This window comes from Leptonychotes weddellii, chromosome 3 (assembly GCF_054177405.1).
Source record: "Leptonychotes weddellii isolate Sample4059 chromosome 3, ASM5417740v2, whole genome shotgun sequence".
NCBI lineage: Eukaryota > Metazoa > Chordata > Mammalia > Carnivora > Phocidae > Leptonychotes > Leptonychotes weddellii.
In genome coordinates, this window is record NC_138371.1 from 119,102,188 (window position 1) to 119,128,303 (window position 26,116).

Genomic DNA, 26,116 nt, shown 5'->3' on the forward strand with positions numbered 1-26,116 from the left:
ACTGAGCCACCCAGGCGCCCCGTGCCCCCAGATTTTTAAAATATTATACAAAAGTATTCATCTTTGCATGCATACTTCAATTAGAATCTCTGCATGGGATCCAAATGGGATAATAGGAAGAGAAATTGTATTTTAGGGAACCATCTATCCCTAATGAATAAGGGAATCGAAAAGGTGAAAGGTTATTAAAAATGTTTACCACTAAAAAGAAAGGTGACATCACCACAGACCACAGATTCTTCTGGCAGCAAAGGAGAAGACCAAGTAACATGTCCCTGGTACGCAAGAGCCAGGTGGGAGACACAGTGCGAACCAGTAGAGACACAGAGCCCAGCACACAAGCCTCAACAGGCCAGCATCTCTGTGGTCCCAACTTATAGTTGGATGAAGGAACAAGGAAAAAAATGTCAAAGGAGTTGTTAGGAGGAAAAGGAATCATGATCTGAAAACAGAAGAGTCAAGTAACAATGCTGGATACTAAGAAGAAAGCAAAACTAACAGTATTTAATTTTTAATTTCAGATTTTTCTAGGCAAGGAAAGCATGAGGATACTATATGCCACCATGGCACAACAAAGGAGGTGTACCATATGTGAACATACCTGGAGGGAACGGAAACTAGAGTGTAAGCCTAAGAGCACCACGAACAAGGGATGAAGAGGTCTAGTCCTCTCACAGCTTTGGGCCACTGAACAAATAATAACCACTTCAGCCTCATCCTTTCATTGACAAAATAGAAACCAACATGTAACACCCCTGTCAAAATGACATTATCCACATTTCCAGATATTCCTTCCAGACTAGTTCAAGATTTAAGAACTTTTAATGTACAAGTATAAATACCAATTCATGATAAAATAAACACTTCATTTTTCTAAGCTCCCAAGAGCTGTGTTCCATGTTGCAGGATTATGTTATGGTGGGTGATTTTGCTCAAATGGATGATGAAGGCAGAGAGAAGAGTGCTTTCATTTTATTGAAGACCAGAATTACAAAACTGAAGGTAGTAAAATACTTGAAACTAAGAGCCTTGGAAACAGACCTGGATTTGATTCCAGCCTATCCTTTTTATTGACTGTATTACCGGAAATATCTAAGCCTTGATTTCCACTTTAAAGAAGGGGAATATCAACATCATCTACTTTATATGGCTGGAATAAGAATTAGAATTAGAATTAGATATGCCCTTACCATCTAGTACAAAATAAGTACTAACTAAAAAGCAGCTATTTCATTAGCTCATCTACGACTTAAGCTCAATTTTTATTTCTATCAGCATTCCCGCAGTGGAAAGCAGTACAAAACTGGGGTTCTTCGATACCCGTAAAACCCTAAAGAACTCTGAGACTGGTATATTCTTGAGGTTCCTCAAAAGAGATCCAATGTATTAGTATTATTCTTCAGCATTATGTAATTATTTATATACAGTATTTTTAAATTGTATCCTAGTAAGCTTGACATTTCTTTCATATATACAAGCTTATATTCCATTAAAGACTTTTCCTTCATTCTAAAATTAAAATCTCAAATTTCACAACTGTGGAAAATGCTACACTTATAAAGGGGGTGTTTATTAAAAAAAAATCTGATTAAAATAGCTAAGTCTCAACATGATACCGTGAGATATCACTCCTTTTTTTTTTTTTTTAAGATTTTATTTATTTATTTGAGAAAAAGAGAGAGAGCATGAGCAGGGGGAGGGGCAAAGGGAGAGGGAGAAGCAGACTCCTTGCTGAGCAGAGAGCCTGATGCCAATGCCGGGCTTGATTCCAGGACCCTGGGATCATGACATGAGCCAAAGGCAGCCGCTTAACCAACTGAGCCACCCAGGCGTCCCGAAAAATCCCAATCCTTTAAAAAGTATTTCCCAGTTTACTCCTATCGTGCCCATTCCCCAAGAATTACTAGAGCTATAAGTAAGCATGGAGGGGGAAGAGTGCTCTACTCATTAATAACCTCCACACAGGAGGAGACTCCCTAGGGCATTGTCTGCTTCCAGGGTTAGATTCAAGGTTTAAGCCTATGCCAATCACAAATTCTCAACTGAAAGAATACCTTTTATCAAGAGTACTACTAAATCAAAACAAACATCCTAATTTGCATTTATTCACCTTTCCTTTAATCCTCCAATGGGAAAGTTAAAAAAACAATGAAATGTAGGTAAAGGGGAAGAGAACAATGAAAACAGGAAACTGACTTCTGAAAAATAACATAATCATATTGAAATACTTTTCTCTACCAAAAACATGACCATAAAACATTAATCCATTGGTAAGCTACTCTATGAACACAGGCTTTTTAAAGTGACCCTGGGGATCACGTGGGGCATTAGTTCTTACTTTGCTGACACTTATTAATAAACCTTTTCTTACTGTGTGCATACCTCTGTGTATCACATGATAACCCAGAAGGTAGACCAGCAAACTTGACAAGAAGTAAAATGAGACAAGCAAGAAAACCAACAATAGAATTAAATTACACTGACAAGTTAGAATGCTGGGTTAAAAATCAAGATGAAATCGAAAGTTCAAGAGAATTATAAGACAAAGATGTGAGAAACAGAAACACTTGCTGACTGCAAGCTTCAACTGAACCAGTGATACAAATACTCAACAAGCTGTTAGGGTCTTAGGCTGTATTAACCAAAGGAAGATCACAGAAAATTAAAGTCCCATTGTGCTCAAAACTAACCACATCATAGTCAGAGGATAGGTGAGCTCTTGATTAGCACACACTAAGAAGGACACTGATAAATGAGAGTGCATCCCATAAAAGGAATGGAGGCCAATACTGCAAACTATGGTCAAAGAAGCCCCCATCTCTGCAGATAAACAGGGACCAGGTGACTCCTGCAGGACAGGCTGAAAGGAGATATAACCTAGTCTCAATTCTAAGATGTCGTGAACCTGGGAAGTGTTACCACATCACAGCCTGATAGTGCCATCAACAGAAAGCAGGTTAGTAGTGTTATCAAAGCTACTGGCAACGAAATCAAAAACACAAGAAACAACAAGTGTTGGTGAGAATGCAAAATGGTACAGCCACTGTGGAAAACTGTATGGAGGTTCCTCAAAAAGTTAAAAATATAACTACCCTACAATCCAGTAATCATACTACTGGGTACTGATCCCCAAAATACAAAAACTCATTCAAAGGGATACATACACCCTTATGTTTATTGCAGCATTATTTACAACAGCCAAACTATGGAAGCAGCCCAAGTGTCCACTGGTAGATGAATGGCTGAAGAAGATGTGGTAAATATATAATGGTGTATTATTCAGCCATCAAAAAGATTGACATCTTCCCATTTGTAACGACATGGATGGCGCTAGAGAGTATAATGCTAAGTGAAATAAGTCAGTCAGAGAAAGACAAATACCATATGATCTCACTCATATGTGGAATTTAAGAAACAAAACAAATGAGCAGAGAGAGAAATAAACCAAGAAACAGACTCTTAACTATAGAGAACAAACTGACGGTTGGGGCGGGGTGGGGGGGGAGGTGAAATAGGGGACAGGGATTAAAAAGTACACTTACCATCATGAAAACAAAAATGAAATGAAATGATTTTTAAGAAGCTACTGACAAGGTGTGCTTGCGTGGCTCAGTCGTTAAGCGTTTGCCTTCGGCTCAGGTCATGATCCCAGGGTCCTGGGATGGAGCCCCGCATCGGACTCCCTGCTAAGTATGAAGCCTGCTTCTCCCTCTCCCACTCCCCCTGCTTGTGTTCCTGCTCTCGCTGTCTCTCTGTCAAATAAATAAATAAAATCTTAAAAAAAAAAAAAAAAGAAGAAGCTACTGACAATGAATAGTGCTGCAAAAATATATCACTCATGAAAAAACTAAGACCATACAGAACAGTACTACAGGAGCTTCATAAAAACTTGCAAAACTGGCTTTATAATAACATCTGAAAATTGCACCAAAAAAGAACAATACCTAAATACCATTTACCAGGTATTGCCCACTGCAACCCATCACTTATGAACTTCTAGTTCTGATTCATACTATATTATGAGAATGGCACTCTGACTAAAGGAGGGGGCGGGAGTTATAAGACCAGAGTAACTCACCATCTCATAATAATTTAAATGGTGGTTAGCCAGGCAAATGGCAAGGGGACATTGTGTATGAATTTAATACTTTGTAAAGCTTACCCACTCCACTCTGAATTATTTTTAGAAAATTTTAAAAGTGTATGGAATTACCCATGTTCCCAATCTGTACCTTTTTGTAAACATGTAAAAGACTGTATGATTACAACTTTCAATGGGATTGTTTCAGTAATGGAAGTAACTCTCTCATTGAGAGGTATGCATAGTTTTTTATGTATATAAGAGAATGTTTCTGGCAATCTCTCAGGTAGAAAATTTAACAATATCAATTTCAACATTAAACATTTGTGCATATATTTTTTTTTTTTTTAAAGATTTTTTTATTTATTCATTCATGAGAGACAGAGAGAGAGAGAGAGGCAGAGGGAGAAGCAGGCTCCCGAGGAGCAGGGAGCCCGATGTGGGACTCGATCCCAGGACCCTGGGATCATGACCTGAGCCGAAGGCAGAGACGCTTAACCATCTGAGCCACCCAGGCGCCCATTTGTGCATATATTCTAAAGCTCTTTGCCAACCCATTATAAAAGATGGTTTCAAATTCTAACAAAGTAATATATAAAGTTTTGACTGGATAAATTTAACTCAGCAGAAATCATGAAAGTACTATTTATTGTGATTAAGTGGATTGTTAGTAAAGATAAAACTGCTTAAAGCTTTAATGCAACAGAATTACCATACTGAATTGAAAGAAACACAAAGTATAGTACATTAATGTGGATTCGAACAAAAAGGAAATAAAAGCATTACCACGAATACCATACATGTATTGATAAACTGCTTATTATGACCTAGAGCTAATTTGACATGGCACAAATGTACTAAAGATTAAGTATGCAAGGTGTCATCCAAAAACTCAAGGGATCTCCTTCCCACTCAAATAAAATAAATACAGTATCAACAATTTATACTGCTTGTGGTCTTCAGTGCTAATAGATCACTTTTCCAATAAATCCAGCAAATTCTGACTATCTCTCAATAGGTGTCCACAATTTCCCACCATTAACACTTAAGATGGTAAGAGCAGACAACTATATGTGGCCCAACAGAAAATTCTATAAAACAGAGTTTATAATACTTAAATCTCTATTAGCTTAGACTCAATTAAAAAGTCTGATTTTCGGGGTGCCTGGCTGGCTTAGTCAGTGCAGTATGCAACTCTTAATCTGAGGGTCATTGGGCGTGGAGCCTACCTTAAAAAAGAAAATCTAATTTTCCACAAAAGTGGAGACAGTGATTATATTCTACATAAGGCAACTGCCTCTTTAAAATATTTTAAGTGCAAATTAAAGGAAAATGTGGCTCATGGTAGGTACATTACACAGATAGCAACCTTCCCCTATTGCCACCTGAAGACATTGCATGTACACTTTTTTTTTAAAGATTATATTTATTTATTTATTTCTGAGAGAGAGAGAGAGAGCGCGCACACAAGCAGGAGGAGCGTCAGGCAGAGGGAGGAGCAGGGAGCCTGATGTGGGACTGGATCCCAGAACCCTGGGATCATGACCTTAGCTGAAGGCAGACACGTAACCAATGAGCCACCCAGGCATCCCTGCATGTACGCTTTTAAGAGCAATCCAAGACAGTACGGATTATCAACTCTATTTTATATATGCTGAAACTGAAACAGAGAGTTTAAATAAGGGCACCCCGGATCAGGGTGGAAAGCCTTTTTCATCTTTACTACTCTGTATCTTAGAAAATACCTGTTCTGGGCGCCTGGGTGGCTCAGTTGGTTAAACAACTGCCTTCGGCTCAGGTCATGATCCTGGAGTCCCTGGATGGAGTCCCGCATCGGGCTTCCTGCTTGGCAGGAAGTCTGCTTCTCCCTCTGACCCTCCCCTCTCTCATGTGCTCTCTCTCATTCTCTCTCTCTCTCAAATAAATAAATAAATAAAATCTTTAAAAAAAAAAAAAAGAAAGAAAAGAAAATACCTGTTCTAGGATATACAGATCTTCCCCAACTTACGATGGGGTTATATCCTGATTAAACCCACTGTAAGCTGAAAATATCCTAAGTCAAAAATGCATTTATACACCCAACCTATGAACACCACAGCTTAGGCTAGCCTACCTTAAATGCGCTCAGAACACGGACATTAGCCTATAGTTGGGCGAAATCATGTAACACATAGCATATCTTAAAGTGTTGAATATCTCATGTAGTTTATTGAATACTATACTGAAAGTGAAAAACAGAGTGGTCATATGGGTACAGAGGATTATAAGTGTATCTATTGTTTACCCCCATAATCACGTGGCTGACTGGGAAGCGCTGCTGCCCAGCTGGGAAGGGATCCAAATTCAAAATTCAAAGTACGGGTTTCTACTGAACATGTATGGCTTCTGCACCACTGTAAAGCTGGAAAATCGTTTAAGTCAAACCACTGTATATCAGGGACCGTCTGTGTTCAACTAAGATCGAATAATAGAAAATCCTACCAACAGACATTCTAATAACAATAGGATATATTTTTAACTAATCCCACTACTTAAAATATTGTAAAAACTTTCAAAGATATTCCCAATCTCCTGACAAAGGAACCAAGTAAATTCACTGATCTTAGGTAGTTATAATGGTTTGATACAAAGCAATAAACTTTTTATAAAACTGAAAATGTAAAGAGCTGTTTCTAAAGCTGTCCTATCAGTGAGAGATCTTCTGCCCCAAACCCTGCAATTTTGTGTCTCAAGGGTTATAAAAATAATTCCTTGTCTAATACTTTTTTTTTTTTTTTTTTTAAGAAATCTCTACTCCCAAAATGGGGCTTGAACTCACGACCCTGATATCAAGAATCCCATGCTCTACCGACTGAGCCAGCCAGGTGCCTCCCGTATCAGTTTAGATTCCCAAATTTTCTCAACTATATAGAAAACCCAAAGGTAACTCCTTACCTAGTGTACTGTTAAATACCCAAAGAAATGAAAAATAGGCTATATAACAAAGCTGTAAACTCCACCTACACCTCCCTCCCTTCCAAATGTGTGCTCTCTTGAGTTGTGGAACGATGCCCTGTTTCATGGCAGACAAGGGGCTCATGAACTTCCCTAAAACTAGGTGGCCAGACTCTGCCGCCCCAGATTCCTTACAGCCTTGATTCCTTAGAGCCGAGGACCAACTTCCCTCCACCTGAAGCTGAAGGACTACCAGCTATCAACACACACCCAAGGGGGACTTCACTGGCAGCTGCCCTTTGTACAACAAACTTCTATCTGGCCACAAGATCCAAAACTCCTCTAACATTTCACAACCTCTTTCTAAACAAAGTTAGTACCGGCCAGGGGTGTCATGATGTCAAGAATTAAGAAATACATGTATATGACTTGTGGACACGAACCTACCCTTGTCCAATTTTTCTTTACTCCTCCCTCCTCTTTATTTCTTCAATTTGCTAGATCTCGAGCATTACTAGAACCCTGCAATCTCCTGTGCTCTTCCCCCATTCCTCCCACAGCCAAGCAATTTTATCAGCACTTTCCTCCACCCTAATGTAGGCCTCTCAGAATCACAGCAACAAGGCCGCTGCCCCAGAACCTCTCTCTGCCCATCCCGACCCTGCTCATCTTTCCTGGACCCAGAGGGATCACTTCAACCACCTGCTCAAAAGCCTGACACTCTTTAAACTAACTGCTGTGTGTTCTTTCAACTGTCAATTGCATGAGAGATGAAACTGAGGAACTGTTCAAAGGTATTACTGAAGAAAGTAATGCTTAAATGCATTGTGCGACCCTGCACTGGATCCTGTATCAGGAGAAAAAGAAAGCCACTAGTAAGGACGCTACTGGGAAGCTGACAAAACTGGAACATGAAATAAAAAACAGAAGGAAAAGCACTGTATTAATGATAAATTTGGGGGGCACCTGGTTTAGTCGGTAGAGCATACAACTCTTGATTCTTGGGGTTGTAAGTTTAAACCCCACACTGGGGGTCTCTACCCAATTAAAGTTTTTTTTACTTTAAAAAAAGAAGTCTAGGGGTGCCTGGGTGGCTCGGTGGTTGAGCTTCCAACTCTTGGTTTCAGCTGGGGTCATGATCTCAGGGTGGTGAGCTTGGCCCTGCGTGGGACCCGCTCATGGAGGAGTCTGCTTGAGATTCTTTCCTTCTTCCTCTCTGTCCCCCTTCTGCCCCTCCCCCACACTCACACCCTCTAAAATAAATAAGATCTTTAAGAAATGAATAAAGTCTAAAGAAAATAAAATTTTAAAATAAAAATTTAAATTTTTTAAATGAATTAAAATAGGGAGGGAAAATAAGGTAAATTTCCTGAATGTGACAGCTGTACCACGGATATATAGGAGACTACTCATATTCTTTGGAAATACACACCAAAACATTAAGGGATGAAGCAACTCCATTTATATAAGCTACTCCTGAATGGGTCAGGGAAAAATGTGTGTGTATAAATATATGTCTATATAAATTTACACACACACACGTGCATATATACATAAGAATGCAAACAAATGTGGCAAATGTTAAAAATTGGTGAATCTGGGGCGCCTGGGTGGCTCAGTTGGTTGGGCAGCTGCCTTCGGCTCGGGTCATGATCCTGGAGTCCCGGGATCGAGTCCCGCATCGGGCTCCCTGCTCGGCAGGGAGTCTGCTTCTCCCTCTGACCCTCCCCCCCTCATGCTCTCTCTCTCTCATTCTCTCTCTCAATAAATAAAATCTTAAAAAAAAAAAAAATTGGTGAATCTGGATAAAGGGTGCATAGAAATTCTTTATATTTTTCTTTAAGCTTATCTTTTGAAAATATTTCCGAATAAAAACTTTTGTTTTGTTCTGTTTTTTAAAAAGCCCTTTGAAGGGGCATGAGGAAGCTTTTCAGTGATAGATATGTTCATTATCTTGACTGTGGTAATGTTTCACAAGTGCATATGTATGTCAAAACGTATCAAATTGTGTACTTAAAATATGTGCAGTTTATGCATGTGAGTTATAACTCAAAAAGCGGTTTCTTAAAAACACACACACACACTCAAAACCTTATATGAGGGTTTCAGGCTTTGTGGGCTGACAACTTGTCTCAATGCACCTTATAACCATTTGGCCCTCTGATCCCTTTACTCTTCACCCCTCCTTTCCATAATCCTGAAGAACTCACTGTACTATCTGAGCTTGTCTTTCTTCTGTTTTTTTGTTCATTCTACTACTACTTCCTGGAAAAGGAACAGTGGAATTTGGACTCAACGCAGCTAGACTCAAATCTAAGCTGTGTCAAATGCTCAATGAGAAGCCCACTTCCTCATCTGTGAAATGGGGATTATGGCCACCTACTGACAAGATGCAGATGGGAACTGGCAGGGTGGTTGAGGTCCAAGTAACTGAGGTCGAAAGTATGACAGTATCATGTAAACTGAAATAATACAAATAATGTTGAGTGTCATTACCTCCACACATCTAAAGCCCAAAGTTTTCCCCCAGGCGGCTGCTTGGAAAAACAGACTCCTCTCTCCCCTGAATTCAGATAGTACTGTCCCTGATCCTTTGTGAGGCCACCTTCAGTCTACCACGTTCATCACAAGTGCACCTCATGAACAAGATACACCTATGCAAACAAGCATAACAGCCCCATCTTCCTACGCTGGCTTAAGCACTTCCTAAGAGCTCCACATCTGAATTCAGTAACATACTGAAGAGGCCCAGCCAATAAGGTGGCAATGGGTGGTTAGAATGGTAAGCTCTAAACTGCCTCCGACTTCATTCACAGTCTGTGGGTATGTAAAGTGGCTGGGTGTGGGGCCCACGCACCAGAGACCCTCCTTTCACATACTGGGTTGTGGGCCTGGGACACAGATCCAGTTTCCCGATGGGGCACTGGCCTCCACATGGCTCCCCTGGGGCACAGTGTTCTGTAAGAGGAAGCTACAGATGACAGGATTCAGGATAATGAAATGAGTGTACATCATTCTGAAACCAGAGGACCTAGAAGGCAGATAGGAACTGGTGGTCACCAAGGCTCCAGAAACAACAAGTAGCTGGGTTTAAGATTTTCTCATGCTCAGCACTCAAGCCCATCAACATACAGTGCGGTAAGAACCTTTACTTAGGTCACATTTAGTATTTTTAACTTACGATAATGTTCACCACTTAAAAACTGGCTAATACCTTCTACCTTTCTACCTCCAAAAAATTAGGGAAGGCTTTGGCTTTTTGTGTTTTTTTGGTTTGGGGGGTTTTTTTTAGATTTTCTTTATTTATTTGACACAGAGACAGAGAGCACAAGCGGGGGACTGGCAGGCAGAGGGAGAAGCAGGCTCCCCGCCGAGCAGGACCCTGGGATCATGACCTGAGCCGAAGGCAGACGCTTAACCCACTGAGCCACCCAGGCAACCCAGGGAAGGAGGTTTTAAAACATAATTAGCTAAGGGCGCCTGGGTGGCTCAGTGGGTTAAGCGACTGCCTTCGGCTCAGGTCATGATCCTGGAATCCCAGGATCGAGTCCCGCATCGGGCTCCCTGCTCAGCAGGGAGTCTGCTTCTCCCTCTGACCCTCCCCCCTTTCATGTGCTCTCTCTCTCTCATTCTCTCTCTCAAATAAATAAATAAAATCTTTAAAAAAAAAAAAAAACATAATTAGCTAAAACCAGAAACCCAGACCTCCCCAAAATGCTAGGCACTTTGTTCTAAGAATTCAAGTACTATGCAAGGGGAACTGAAACCCTGAGAATCTCTAATGGTATAGAAAATCTGCATGTAGTTTATCCTCACGCAAGCCAGGGGGAATCCTTCAAAACAGTCCTGGGCTATTTTTGTTCCTACTGAAGAGCAAAACTTACTTGTCAACACTGGAAAAACCAAGAAAGGCTTGTCATTTAATGATTGGTCTGGTAAACAAGAAAAGGGCCTAAAACAATCTATTTTTCCCCCCTGAAGTACTGTGAAGGCTACATGCTTTGGCAACACCACTGTCATTTTATTTGTTTGAAACCCTGTAAATTTCTTAAATGGGAGGGAAGCTGCCTTGAGGTACAACACTAAGATCACTCTCAGCACACCATTCTGCTAGAGTGCGGTTCAGAAGAGAAAAGGGACAATGCATCCACACAGGTGTGACTTCCGATTCCCAAAGAGGCTTACACTGAGGGGGAGTTTTCTGCCTAACATATGCTGTGGAGATAGATAAGTGAGAAAGAATGAAGCCATTATGCTGAATAAAGAAACATGAAGAGGATGCAAAAGTAATTAACTGCCAGAGTCTCTGCTCCAGACTTCTCAATCCTCTGGAGCTAGGAGAGGGCAGGCCTGGGGTCCTGTAGGTGGGAGAGGCAGCACAGTGGTGAAGAAGGGCTCCCGCCACAAGTGTTTATGCTCCAACCTCGCAGCATAATCAAAGCAGACCAAACAACTGGAGAACACAGTCCATAAAAATATGAATGTGAACTCACATTATATACTGAAATTAACTCAAAACTATCAAAGACCTAACTGTAAGAACTAATGCTATTAAACTCTTACAAGAAAATATAAGCAGAAATCTTTGTGACCTTGGATTAGGCAATAGTTTCTTAGACACAATACCAAAAGCATAAGCAACAACAGCAACAAAAAACGGATAAATTGGGCCCCAACAAAAACCCTTAAAACTTTTGTATTTCCAAGAACACCACCACCTTTTCCACATCCATGTTCATGGCAGCAGCAGCAAAAAATGGAAGCAACCCAAGTGTCCATTGACAGATGAATGGAAATGGTGGCAGATACATGTGATGGAATATTATTCTGCATTAAAAAAGGACATTCTGTTACATGCCATAGTATGTGCTTGAAGACCTTATGCTAAGTGAAACAGGCCAGTCACAAAAGGATTCCACTAGTGAGGTACCTAGAGTATTCAAATTCAGAAACAGAATGGTGACTGCCACAGGCTGAGGGTAGGACGGTATGGGGAGATACTGTTTAATGGGTGAAGAGTTTCAGTTTTGCAAGGTGAAAAGAACACTGGAGAAAGATGGTACAACAATGTGACACTACTGAATGCCATGAAACTGTACACTTAAATATGGTGAAGATGGTAAATTTATGTGTAGTTTACCACAATTCAAAAAAAAGAAAAGAAAAAAATACCAAGAAAGTGAAAAGACTATCCACAGAATGGAAGAAATTATTTACAAATCATATACATGATAAAATATTTATATCCAGAATAAAGAACCCTTAAATATCAATAATAAAAACATAAATAACACAAATTTTTTTAAGATTTTAAGTGATTTCCACACCCAACATGGGGCTCGAACCCACAATCCTAGATCAAGAGTCGCACACTCCACCGACTGAGTCAACCAGATGCCCCAAATAACACAGTTTTAAAATGGGTAAAGGAGAAGTGCCTGGCTGCATCAGTCGGTAGAGCATGTAACTCTTGATCCAGGGGTTATGAGTTCAAGCCCACATTGGGCAGAGAGTCTACTTAAAAAAAAAAAGGGTAAAGGATTCAAATAGACATTTCTCCAAAGAAGACAGACAAATGGGCAATAAGCACGTGAAAAGATGCTCAACATCATTCACCATCAGAAAACAAAACCACGATGAGATACCACTTCATATCCACTAAGATGGCTAAAATAAAACACGGTAACAAGAATTATCAAGGATATGGAGGAGTTAAAGTCCTCGTACCCTCCTGGTAGGAGTATAAAATGGTACAGCCACTTTGGAAAACAGTTTGGCGGTGCCTCAAGATATTAAACAAGAAGTTACCATATGACCCTGCAATTTAACTCCTAGGTATATATCTGAGCCAAGAGAAATGAAAATACATGTTCACACAAAAATTGTACATGATCATAGAACATTATTCATAATCATCAAAATGTGGAAACAACCCAAATGTCCATCAACAGATAAACAGATAAATAAAAAAGCAGTATACCCATACAGTAGAATACTATCTGGCAATAAAAAGGAATGAAGTACTGACACATGCTACAACATGGATAAACCTTGAAAACGTTATGCCAAGTGAAAGCCAGTCACAAAAGACTGCATATTATTATCTGATTCTATTTACACGAAATGCCCAGAATAAGCAAGTCCATAAAGACAGAAAGTAGATAAGTAGTGACCTAGGGCTGGAAAGTAGGGGGCAAGTAACTGGCAATGGTTACAGGTTTCTTTTGGAAGTGATGAAAATGTTCTAAAATTGATTATAGTGATGGCTGTACAATTCTGTGGACATACTAAAAACCAGGAATTGTACTTTTTAAATGGGTTCATTTTATGTTATGTGAATTATAACTCAATAAAGCTAGTATAAAAATTATGACTGTGGATGTCCATCCATTCCATATCTAAAAGAAACCAAGTCACAGTAACTCTCTGAGTGGAAAAGGAAAGAACTCACAAGTTTCCTTATAATCAATTATAGGAACTCAACTTCCTTCAGCAGTCCCCTTGGAAACAATGGCCCAAGTACACATCAGTGGAAATGCCTATTGTACATATTATGCCAAGGATCCAGGGTCATAAAAATAAAGTTGCAAAGTACTGTTCCAAGTAAAACACTCACTATATTAAGGTTGGAGACAATTATGAAAAATTTCCTTTGCAATCTAGGATTTGACTATAGCTCTTCAACATCAAACTGTCTATCCACATGACAGATGGGTATGATAGGATAACAAGGCTTGATACATAGCTATATGATTTTACAGCAAATGTACAGAAGCTTCACTTTTCTAATAAAACTACCCATGACAAAGTCCCCTTAGAGTTTTCCCAATGACACCACAAAGCCTTGCTCTATGTTGGGATAATCTGCAGGCAAAGACTCAGCAATTTAACTAGTTCGTGTCTACACAACTACATACGAGCGTGTGTAACTGTCTTACCATGTAGGTAATAACAAATCTCACTTAGACATTAATAAATGAGCAAACGGATGTTCAATAAACTGAATATGAACCTAAGAAGCTGCAGAAGAAAATGTACAATATATAAGTCATTCTACTGTATTACTAAGAAAAGTGGCTTTGGTCTTAATTTCTAGAAAAGAAAAGAAGGAAGAAACCTCTACAACTCCACTGTCAATTTAGCATCATTCACTAAAACCTAAGCCCCTAAACCTAACTCACAACATTTATGAGTCATGACCAATTAAGCATATTGATCATCTACCTTACGGGTCACCTGGCAGTGTTCTGCCTGAAATAAAGTGTCAGGCATCAGAAATGCTTACAGAAGATCCTTTCAATCAAGAAACCATAAAGCCTAATGCCATATGAACTACAAAAAAAAGTTTAGGAAAATAGTGGTTCCCATTCATTCTGTTTCTACAGTTCCTCCTAGGAAGAAAGAAGGAGCAAAGATGATACAATTTTTCTGCAGGCTACCAAGTATCTGTAGCTTTACAAAACCATTACACTACAAGCTTCTTCTAATATTTAGAAAAAATGTAATTGTTTCTAATAAAAAGCACTTTAATACAAAAGGGCAATATTTAAAGACTTAATTTATAGTTTAATACTGCAATCCATGAGAATGAGGAAAAGGTTATTTTATACAACACCGAGGCCATTTAAAAAGAAAAAAAAAATCACAATCTGTTTTGTTTTTACACACCTTCATAATCTGCTCAAACACTACTGAAATTTCTGTAATCAGGTTTATAATCCTTGAACAAATACCCTGTTAAAACTATCATGAAAATATTTTCACAACAATCTGGCAGAGTATTTGTACACAGGTGAAAATTTAGAAACGTCCTGTCCTGTCTGCTTTAACTCTATTTGTCTCACTGCCCCCTACAATTGGGCAGGGCTGGTGCCTTGTCCAGGAAGGGCCTACGGCCATCAGGCACACCCTCTGACAAGATCGATGGCTGCTCCGAGTCCTTCACCCTCCCCTGGAGGTTTACCCTGCCTACTCTTGGGGGCCTGCACTGCACTCCAGCTACTGCCCCCCGCCCACAGACCAATATGCAGATCTCAGGACCACAGTAGCACATGTTTGTGCAAAACATCAGTTAAACATCAGAGGGGTCAGGGCGCCTGGCTGGCTCAGTCGGAGGAGCATGAGACTCTTAATCTCACTGTTTTGAGTTCAGTCCCATGTTGGGTATAGAGATGACTCAAATAAATAAAACTTCAAAAAAAAAAAAATCAGAGGATTCAGTTAAACGACTGCCACTTATAACTGCCACAAGCTATACAATCTTGGGCAAGTTCTTCCAACTTTCTGGGTCTCCTGATGATAATACTCATTTAGAAAGGTTGCCATGAGAACAAAAGAACATATACAACAATCCTAGCATGGTATCTGGCACCAAGTACAAGAGGACTAAATAATTATAAACAATGGCATTTCTTGAACACAGACTCTGTACCAGGCTTCACATGTATTAACTCAACCAGTTCTCACAACAACCTTCAATCATTATTATCCCAGTTTATAGATGAGGAAACTGAGGAGATTAAGAACTTCACAAATGGAAGAAGACTGGATTCAAAAATCAGACAGCAGCTCGCCCTGCAGCAGTGGAGGTATGGAATGGCTAATGACGTTAGTATAAATGCTCAGAGCAGGTCCACGTGCGGAGCTAACCCTTGACCTGAGACTTCCCATCTATAAATTCCACCCAACTCAAAAAATGTCAATCTCCTTCCTATTTTCTGCCTTCTATAAATTGTTCTATGCTAAAATAACGATAATAGCTACCATTTATAAAACACTTCCTGCATACCAAACACCTCACTAGAACATTCTACATTTTATTGAATTCTCACAACTTAGAAGAGAATTACTATTTACATTTTTCAGATAAGAAAGCTACAGCACAGTGAGATGGGTTGCCCAAGTAACAAAGCTGCTAAGTCCTAAAGGCAGGATTTGACCCAGACACTGTGACCAGCAGAACCCAAGCTCTTAGCCCTCTAGGACACTGACTTCTCAGCAATTATAAACTTTATGAGAATAACTTAAATCTATGGTTTAGATAACCAATACTACAGAATTTCAGAAACATTTTGTTTCTCTATAAATCAATTACAGGCGAGACTAAAATTCTGAAGCACTTTAGACTCATTTCCAAGCTACAATACACATTTTTACCTAGGGTCCACCTACTTCATTAACAGTGATATGTCTGCCTACTTTAACTGTATTTTTTTTTTTAAATTCTTGAAATCTTTTTCTACCAGCACAGTTCATTGGCAGAAAAGACTGGAATACACTCTTCCTTTCTAAATTTAAGAATCATATGGATTGGGTCAGGTTAGGTTAGGTTAGCCCAATAATAACAGTGAACCTGGTAATTTAAGGACCTGATAATTTAAATGGTTACTCTAGAAAAACATGTGAAGCCAGATGAGAACCTCTGATGACATCATCATTATCAGCATTATCATATAACTTACAGAGGAATAGTAAAGTAACAGGAGGAAGACATAACATTTAAGAATAAAATAGTTTTCACAACCTCATCAAGGAAAATGTAATGTGTTATTTTTTAAATGTCTGTTTCATGCCCATTATGTGTGAGGAACTATACTCAGGTGTTTCCAGGATCAGGAAAGAGAAGGGAAAAATATTGCCCTACAGAGCTCACAGCCCAATGAGACACAGGAAGCAAGAGACTAATCCAGGAGAATTTCCATGAGAAAGCACACCTGTTAAGAGGAATCCAAGGAAAGAGATCCCATTCAACTGGGAGGAAATCAAAAACAGCTTCATAAAGGAGGTGGCAAAAGAGGTTGCTTGGGAGGAGGAAGGAAGCACAGTGTGAGCAATGCCCATTCCATGAAGGCGTGAGAACCAGGTCTGGAATGAGCATTTTGCTAACATACACCTGGGGGAATGAAGATCTCAGAAGGCAGCAACTGTCCTGAGTGAATTACTGACCTCTTAGGACAGTGATGATAAGAACAGAAGCAAACTTTATATTCATGCCACTCTAAGTTTTGCAGAAGCTTGATAATCAACAAACAGAGGGATTTTACTGCAGGGAAAATATACAGGGTAATTTTGCACAGAGCAGGGTTTCTCAATCTCAGCAGAATTTGGCATTTGAGACCAGATTATTCTTTGTTGAGGGGCTGTCCCGAGCACTGCTGGATGTTTTGATGTTTAGCAACAACTCTGGCCTTTCGCCTCTAGATACGCCAGTAGTGACCCCCTCCTGCCCCATTTCCACAACCAAAAGTGTTTCCCCAATTGCCAAACGTGCGCTGGGGGGCAAAATCCTCCCCAGCTGAGAACCACCAGCCTAGTCTTTTGTACAAGAAGAATGTAGAAATACTTAGAATTTTCTCCTTTCTCCCTTCTATCTGAAAAATCTCTGCAGATAAAATGGATGGAGGGCAGGGGAGACAGCAACCTCTGCCTTCTTATGTGGCAACCCCACCCTCAACCCTCAAAACAATCATCATCAGAGATGAAGAAACCCATACTTAATGTTAACGTGCCCAAAGTTCTGCTAAGTTCAACAAGCTTGAATAAATTTGGTGACAATATCAAGGTTCTAAACACTACTTACTGCCCCAAGGAGCCCTCTTACATAGGTAAACAGAAATTCAATCACTTTAATAAAATATTAATAACCTTCTATATAATCTCATGCTAAATTGGCACAAATCCTGTCAATCTATTATGAACTACTTGTTCAGAAACATCTAAAATGCCACCACTTCATACAAGCAACATACAAAAGCAGTGAAAAGAAAGAACCACTGTAAGCTGACATGATTTCTTAAAGGTTATATGGGAATGAACATTATCTGGAAGCAAGATCCAAAGGCAAATAGTACCTATCTCTGAAGCCCAGCCTATCCTTCCTCTGAACCACACTACTCTCTCCATGCATCTTTCAAAGCAAAACCAAAAGACTTTCTCTAAACAAGGGAAATCCCAGGAGTTACATAGGCCAAATGATGATCTAAGTCAGAAGGGCAGCTTGGCAATCCACAACTCCTACAGTGCCAGGAGGGGTGGTCTGGAGCAAGCCACAACGCCTCCCTTGGCCTCAGTTTCCTATCCATGCAATGGAGACACTGCCGAATGGTAAGGAAGACCAACCAGCACTTAGTGAAATTTGGATAACAGCTTAATTGAGAATTTTATCTCATCCTTGCCCCTCAAATGAGGACTCAGTAACCTTTCTGAAGCTTAAGCTCACCCCAAGAACAAAGTCTTTTCTGTCCAAATGGGTCAGTATTTGTTCTATTTGTCAATCATAGAGCATCAACAAGCCAAGTCCATCTCCCTGTGAAAGGAAGTACTTTTCCTCCTTTTAAGCAGTATGTGAAGGGAGTGACAGAGTCCACAGTACAAAGGAGTAAGGTCCACCCATCCACCTACTGAGGAAAACATGGGGCAACTCCTTTTGGCCACACTGTGAGCCATGTCTGGGTCACTTGGTCATCTCTTCCCAACTACTCACTAATCATCACCACAAATGCACTCCCCTTCCTCTCCTCAGAAGAGGAGAAAATCCACTAACCCAAAGGTTCCCTATATCAAAGTACTTTGTCATCCTCAAGAGTTAACTAGCTGGATGAGCCAACCAAATTTGTCTTGGGACTGTCAGTATGTGCATTAACTGTTTAGATTCTGTTAATTAACTGATTATCCATTAATTTTATTTTACCTTCGTTATTTCCAACTTTAAGTTCTAGTTTTTTCACCAAGATTCCAAAGATAATCATTGTTCTAGCTTTTTCCACCAAGATTCCAAAGATAATCATTCTCTCTGATGTAGCACAGTGAAGTGGTTAAGAGCCTGAGATTTACAATTAAAAACCCAGTGAGATCTTGCTTGGTTCCATCACTTACTATGTGACATTGGGCAATTAATTTTGTGCCTCAGTTTCCTCATCTAAAAAATGGGGATAGAGGACACCTGGCTGGCTCAGAGAAGCATGAGACTCTTGATGTTGGGGTCACGAGTTCAAGCCCCACACTGGGTGTAGAGATTGCTTAAATGAATAAATAAAAACTTAAAAAATAATAAAAATAAATGAAAAAATAATTTAAAATGGAGATAGTAACAATATCTACCTGGTATGCTTATGCAATCAAACAATAAACACGAAGTCTAATTCCCATCCTCTTCTCCTTCAACAGTAGAACTAATCAACACTTGCTTGAATCCAATATCTTTCAAAAGAGGAATGGAAAACCACAAACTTCATTTTCATTTCAAAAACCTTAAATGTTTCTAATGTGTTTGTTGCTCAAAATGTGAAAAGCCAGTCAAAATATAAAGGAAAAATAAATTACCCATATTTATATAATCCAAATACTACCCACCATTAATATTTGGGTATTATTTCCTTCAGATTTTTCACACAATTGGAAATTGAAAGATATTTCATACAGTCAGATCAGTTTACATACAATTTTATATTCTGCTTTTTCATGTTGATGAATATTTTCCATGCCATCAGAAGCTCTTCCAAGAAAACACAAAACTTCCAGAGTGCCCCTATCAAACTTGCTACAGTATTATTAGGAAAGATAGCTAGGTATTTTGGCTCTTTCTTTGGTTATGATCTGTGCTTTTCATCTAAAAATAGTCCTTGGGCGCCTGGGTGGCTCAGTTGGTTAAGCGACTGCCTTCAGCTCAGGTCATGATCCTGGAGTCCCGGATCGAGTCCCGCATCAGGCTCCCTGCTCAGCGGGGAGTCTGCTTCTCCCTCTCCCACTCCCCCCTCTTGTGCTCTTTCTCTCTCTCACTCTCTCTCTCAAATAAATAAATAAAATCTTTTAAAAAAATAAAATAAAATAAAATAAAAATAGTCCATATAGGGGCACCTAGGTAGCTCGGTTAAGTGTCTGCCTTTGGCTCAGGTCATGATCCCAGGGTCCTGGGACCCAGCCCGGTGTGGGGCTCCCTGCTCAGTGGGGAGCCTGCTTCTCCCTCTGCCTGCAGCTCCCCCTGCTTGTGCACTCACTCTCTCTGTCAAATAAATAAAATCTATTAAAATAATTAAAAATATTAATAAATAAATGAAAATATTCCAGGGTGCCTGGGTGGCTCAGGCCTGGTGGCTCCCTGCTCTGCCCTCTCTCTGTCTCTCACGAATGAATAAATAAATAAAATCTTTTTTTTTTTTTTTTAAAGATTTCATTTATTTGACAGAGAGAGACACAGCAAGAGAGGGAACACAAGCAGGGGGAGTGGGAGAGGGAGAAGCAGGTTTCCCGCGGAGCGGAGAGCCCGATGCAGGGCTCGATCCCAGGACCCTGGGATCATGACCTGGGCCGAAGGCAGACGCTTAACGACTGAGCCACCCAGGTGCCCCAAATCTTTTTTTTTTTTTAATAAATAAATAAAAATAAAAGTACTCCATAAAATCCAGAAGCCCATAAACAAAAAAATGAAAGCCCCAAACTCTCAACTACTCTGAATTTTAAGTCCAACTATTTCGGCTAATGCTAAAGTGTATAATATGGCATAAACAGCTCCTGCTCTGAACACTCCCATTTGCCCTACCAAGAACTTCCCCATGGTATCGTTAACCCCATTTTACAGATCAAGAAGCTAGTATACAGCAGTGGGAACACCCTGGTGATCTAAGGACATCTTTCCAGGGGTGTTAGAAAACATATCTGACCAAAGACCTCCAAGCATATTTTGTAAGCACTGGCACTGGCTGGCCAATTAGCACTGTCCAAAATCACAGGTGGGAAAATGGAGACAGAAGGAAATTAAAACACACCTCCCCAACAATCTGATTAAGACAGGACTAGTCTTCCTCTCCCTCCTCAGCTCACCACAAATGAAGCCAAGGAGACAAAGTTTCCACATAGACTGACAGAGGAGAGTGGGAACTTCACCACTTGGAACAGAAAGGGAGATACTAGGAGGAGTGGGGAGATGATGATGAAGGCAGAGACAGGATGAACACCCAATCTAATGCAGCCGAAGAAATATTCATGGCATAAGATCTGTACATGGACCACCCCAAGGCATGTAACAGGTCACACGTGCAGTGTTGGCTCAGGCACTTCCCAAGTGGTTTATAGGAGCTTGGAGCCCTTAGCACTGGAGATCCCAAATCCATAATGCCTGGTTTGACAGGGTCAAATCTCTGTAATCAACAGATAAAATGTCTATGCCAAGTATTAAACCAATACACAGGGACATCATTCTTGCTCATCCTCATTAAAGCACAAAAACCATACAACCCGAGATTTTTAACTCCTTTTACTAATGTACAGACTATGCTAACGTAGAGACTTGTCAGAATGTGAAGTCAACCAACACCATCCATTTACAAATTAATAATTTCCGGATTTAACACAGGGCAGGAAGGCTGCAAAATCTGCTAAACCAGATTATGGCTACAGAGTTCAAGAGTCAGCACTGAACAGCAAGAAGACACACTTTTAGCTCAATGAGGACAAGTGATAACAGTATGCACCTAGAGGGTCACCTGGCTGGCTCTGTTGGAAGAGCATGTGACTCTTGATCTTGGGATTGTGAGTTCAAGCCCCACATTGGGTATAGAGATTACTTAAAAATAAGATCTTAAAAAAAAAATGCACCTAGAATTAACACTGTAATTACTCATCTTGCACCTTGCTATGGTTCTCTCTTCCCAAAAGTCAAATATAGGTTAACTACAGATCACATAATGGGATGGATTTGATCGTGCAAATTCAGTGGAAACTGACACCTATACATCCAGACTCTCTGATGTCGGAAAAGCGGTTTCCTTCCCTTCCCTGACCATTTACCAGTACAAACTGAAGTTAGTAAAAATATCTTTCAAGACAGGCAAACACACACTTACAGATTTTTTAGTTTAAAGCCTATAATATACAGAGTTGTTTCCATTTAGCTTACTCCCCTCAGTTACTCTCCTCTTTATGGGCTTTGCTTAATGTGGAACTTGCTCCCATGAAGCACAGTACCACCCTCCAAACACTGGTTAGAAGCACAGGCCCCTTGGCCCTACAGTCTTTCACAGCTCTTCTACGTCAAAGGGTGACAGCATCCAAAACCTAGCTCAAGCCACCCTCCCAGAAGCATGGTGTCCCTAGACAAGGGTGCTACCAACCCCCTGTGTACTTCACTGGTCATTCCCCATCGACAACAGAAACCTAGGTCTGGGATTCTGTATTTGTCAACACACAGAAATCTAAGTCCCAGGGCGCCTGGGTGGCTCAGTCATTAAGCGTCTGCCTTCGGCTCAGGTCCTGCTCAGGTCCTGATCCGGTCCTGGGGTCAAGCCTTCCATCGGGCTCCCTGCTCCGCAGGAAGCCTGCTTCTCCCTCTCCCACTCCCCCTACTTGTGTTCCCTCTCTTGCTGTGTCTCTCTGTCAAAGAAATAAATAAAATCTTTAAAAAAAGAAATCTAAAGGGCGCCTGGGTGGCTCAGTCGTTAAGCGTCTGCCTTCGGCTCAGGTCATGATCCCAGGGTCCTGGGATCGAGTCCCACATCCGGCTCCCTGCTCGGCGCGAAGCCTGCTTCTCCCTCTCCCACTCCCCCTGCTTGTGTTCCTGCTCTCACTATGTCTCTCTCTGTCAAATAAATAAATAAAATCTTCAAAAAAAAAAAAAAAAAAAGAAAGAAATCTAAGTCCCTCTGAAAGGCTTATTAGAGTTAGGACGGGTTAGCTGGGAAAAGAATAATTATAGGAATTGGCTTCATGTACCTGAAGGGAAAATGAATTAAGCTAATTCAAGACAGCTCCTAAATCCAGAACCAGAAGCAAGCCAGGGACAGGGGAGAGGGGGGAGTTACAGGCAAACACCTAGGCTCAATATAGAAATAAACTTTATAGCAGTGTGGGAAGTAATAGATTCTCAAAATCCCCAAATGGCCAAGGAGAGGCTTCTGTACCAGGTGGTAGTTATAAAATTTGTTAAAAATAAAACTTCAGGGGCGCCTGGGTGGCTCAGATGGTTAAGCGTCTGCCTTCGGCTCAGGTCATGATCTCAGGGTCCTGGGATCGAGTCCCGCATCGGGTCCCCTGCTCAGTGCAGAGCCTGTTTCTCCCTCTCCCTCTGCCACTCCCTCTGCTTGTGCTCTTCTATCTCTCTGTCAAATAAATAAATAAAATCTTTAAAATAAATAAATAAATAAATAAAACTTCAGGGGAGCCTAGCTGGCTCCATGGGTGGAGCATGTGACTCCTGATCTCAGGGCTGGGAGTTTGAGCCCCACATTAGGCTTAGAGATTACTTAAAAATAAGATAAAATAAAATAGTCTCCATGACTCTTCATACCTTCATTACACAAAGTTTAAGAAACTTGAAAGCCCAAGCCAAAACTCAAGAACTAGGAAATAAATGAGAATACAGACACTTTAACGTAACTCCTACACAATTTGTCAGACATTAAATGTTCTACTTGTAAATACCTGTGAATGGGATTAGATCTATTAATAATTTAGTGACCATTTCCAATGGCAGCAATTAATACAATAGGGTTGTTGTAATGAAGTAAAAATGTACCAGTAACCAGCAATATAACCTTTGAAGAAACTTTTCACCTGATTTACCTTAATAGGTTGGAGAAATTAATTCAAATTGAATAAACTAGGGGGCTGAAAATGAGAAAGAAAGCAAAGAGGAAATGAAAAGGTAAGGAGGGGGGAGTAGGAGATGATCAAAAAGACCCTTTTAATATAAGTCATTGAGATCTGTATCCTCAAAAGCTCAGAAAACTATGTGGCATTCTTCATTTAGTGAATAATTGAGAACAGATCAGAAAGACTCCCTACATCCCACATTTTTAACTAATCTACCCCAGGTATCAGCCCTAGATGGGAAATGAGAAAATTAATGAACAAATAGCAAGCCTATTAATTGGGGGGGGGGGTTCAGGGAGGGTGTCATAAACAGATCATGATTTTCTGTTTAAAGCACTTAAGGCAAAAGTGGACTTTTGTGACTCTTAAAAAGGGAAACACTGCAAAAGTCTGGCTTCAACATTTCTCTCTACCTCATCAAATTTTAGATATTGAATTTGATGACAATTCAGAGGGGATAATTTTTGATGGTGGTTCTGACTAATGGTGGTTCAGGAAACAATCACACATGTAAACTTAGTAACAGCAAAACACTCTTCTACTCGGGAGAGGAGCCATAGGTTCCCTTTTGCAGCTTTCTCTGTTGTTGATAGCATACTTAGGACATAAAAGCATCACAGAAAGACAGATTTTCTTTCTACTATAAATACAAGCGTTCGAAGATCCTAAAATGTCTAGTCAAAAATTAAACCCAGATCAAAGACAATAAAACTAAATATCATTAGAGTATTTTCTTAATATTCCGCACTAAATAATTTCATAGGCTCAGACTCCTATAAAGAGCATGCCAGGGCGCCTGGGTGGCTCAGATGGTTAAGCGTCTGCCTTTGGCTCAGGTCATGATCCCAGGGTCCTGGGATCGAGTCCCACATCGGGCTCCCTGCTCCTTGGGAGCCTGCTTCTCCCCCTCTGCCTCTCTCTCTCTCTGGGTCTCTCATGAATAAATAAATAAAATCTTAAAAAAAAAAAAAAGAGCATGCCAGTTTTGAACCGCACCCAGCAGAAATAATTAAGACCCTCTTTGTGCGGTCCAATTTTATTTTTTTCCTGTCTTCCTCCACCTCTGTTTGAAAGAGCCAAAATGTGTATTCCCCACACTATCACAGGAAACAAAGCAAGGGAATTCCATCTAAATTGAAGGATGTCAAATTCCCAAGCACAGCCAGGCAGGATGTCAAAGGTCATGCCCCATATTTGGCCAAAGAAAAATACTATTAATATATTTATAGCTAGAACGAATAACTATAAATCCAAAAGCTATAACCTGATGAAAGATGGAAGAGGCATTAAATTCAAAAGTTTTTAAGCCTACACCCGGTGTGCTGTCCTGGTGACATTCAAGTTCATCTGCAAAATAAATGTGGTCTAACAAGTCATTATGCTCTTATCAGTGGGCCCCTGATGGGACAGCCCTGTGAAGGTCTGCAGGAAAGTGGCTGCTAACTTGTTTCAAGCCAGAGTAACAAAATAGCCTGAGGGAGCAGGCGACCTCACTAGGAGAGATGAGCTTTTGTGCAAAAGGCAAGTCACAGACTCCAAAGTTTGCTTAATAAAATTCAATGTCATTTTTTTATTTAAGTGAGTCCCTGAAACAGTCTCAGCTTACTAGGGCATGTGACTAAGGGAGGGCTCTCCATTTGAATTTGGTAAGGAAAGGAATCCCTATGATGCAGTACCTTAGAATCTGAGATGTTTAAAGTTTCTCATTTTATGCCTCTGACATCTTTACTTCTTCCTCCCAGTCCTTTTTAAAAGTTATTTGAAACACAAATGGGGGTGGGAAGTGTGAATGAGGCTTAACTGGAGGCCCTGAACTATCAATCGCAGGAGAATGATCTCAGCTCTCGACTTCCGTGACTGCATGTTTTCCTTTTTTCTCTTCTTGCCTTTTATACAAACACAGGCGGAAGTCATGGTTAGTCTAAGAACCATAGCCATCAACAGCTTGTCTTTGATTAAAATGTCTCCATAATTTCATCACAAAAGAAATTAAGTAGGATCTTTCTATGAATAAATTCAGCATCTGATATAACCCAAGATCATTCATTGTTCAACGGAAACACACGGCACAACAGTCATTATTATAATTTTTTTTTCTTAGAAATACAATTTATAAGTCATGCAATCGAATGGTAATGAATTCTGAAATTGACTTTCAAACATGCACCCTCCCATAGTTTGTGGAGCAGAATGAACAGCATAAATGTGAGCTACATATGTATCAACATAATACTCTCTCCATTTTATTCTAGGTCTCTCTCCCACATCCTCTACCTTTAGCTCAAAATAAAACAAAAATAAAGCAATCACACTAAGGAATGCAATGACACAAACTTTAATATTCAAACTACTTACTAAATGGCTTGAAACCCAACTAACCTGAAAAGATGACTCCAGAATATTTACTTCTGAGTTAGACACCACAAGCTAAAAAGATCATGAAGAAGGTCAATCTCTGAAAAAGTAGAAACAGATGGCATGGGGACTAACCCTCAAATACAGGGGACCCATCTAAAC

The 26,116-nt window shown here is 40.1% G+C and overlaps 1 protein-coding gene across 1 annotated transcript in view; it reads right to left on the reverse strand.

Annotated features, from left to right (window-relative positions):
- The window catches only part of FOXO1 (forkhead box O1), an 83,886-nt gene that overhangs the window by 43,653 nt on the left and 14,117 nt on the right, over positions 1 to 26,116 (reverse strand). The window lies entirely within an intron of this gene.